This window comes from Cebus imitator, unplaced genomic scaffold (assembly GCF_001604975.1).
Source record: "Cebus imitator isolate Cc_AM_T3 unplaced genomic scaffold, Cebus_imitator-1.0 Scaffold202, whole genome shotgun sequence".
In the NCBI taxonomy this organism is placed as follows: domain Eukaryota; kingdom Metazoa; phylum Chordata; class Mammalia; order Primates; family Cebidae; genus Cebus; species Cebus imitator.
In genome coordinates, this window is record NW_016107517.1 from 1,541,769 (window position 1) to 1,542,794 (window position 1,026).

Consider the following 1,026-nt stretch of genomic DNA (forward strand, 5'->3'; position numbering starts at 1 on the left):
TTAGAGCCATCACCTTGGAGATATGTGAGTTCTCACTCAGTTATTCATATGATATCTAGTTGTTTAAAAGAGTCTGAGACCTCTCCCTTCTCGCTCTCTTGCTCCTGCTATTGCAATGTGATATGCTGGTTCACCATCACCTTCCTCCATGATTGTAAACTTCCTGAGGCTTCACCAGAAGCAGATGCCAGCCCCAAGCTTCCTATGAAGTCTGCAGAACCGTGAATCAATTCAACCTTTTTTCTTTATAAATTACTCAGCTTCTGGTATTTCTTTATAGCAACACAAGAATGTACTAATACGGGGTAATTTTGACTATAGCATAATCTAGTAGGCAGATAGACTTCATTATCTCTATCTCCTGACATTCGTGCCCTTGTGTAATCCCTGACCATCAGAAATTAGAAACTTGTTTCTTACAAATAGAATGCCGCACAGTTGATGGGTTAGCGTTTGTGAAATTCAGTTACAAAAAGACTGGGGGTTTCATGTCGGCTATCTTCTTATCATCTAGTTCTCTGGTTCCCCTACACCTCTTTTGTCAGCAGTTGCTATATCCTGAGAAGGTCCAAACAGCTCATGCAGAGATTCACAGGGTAAGGAGCTGAGGCCTGTCACTGTAAGTGAGTGTGGAAATGGATCTTCTGAGCCAGGCACAAAGTGAGCTATGAAATGCATTTTTTAGCCCCAGCTGGGCCTTCAGATGATTGTAACTCCAGAACATAGCTTGATTAGCAGATTCATGGGATTCTGAGCTAGAATCATTCTGCTTAGCCACTTCCACATTCTTGACCCACAGACACTGTAAAATAATAAATGTTTATTGTTTTAAGACACTAAGTTGTGGCTCATGCCTGTAATCCCGACACTTTGGGAGGTCGAGGCAGGTGGATCACGAGGTCAAGAGATCGAGACCATCATGGCCAACATGGTGAAACCCTGTCTCTACTAAAAATACAAAAATCAGCTGGGCATGGTGGCGCTTGCCTGTAGTCCCAGCTACTCAGGGGGCTGAGGCAGGAGAAT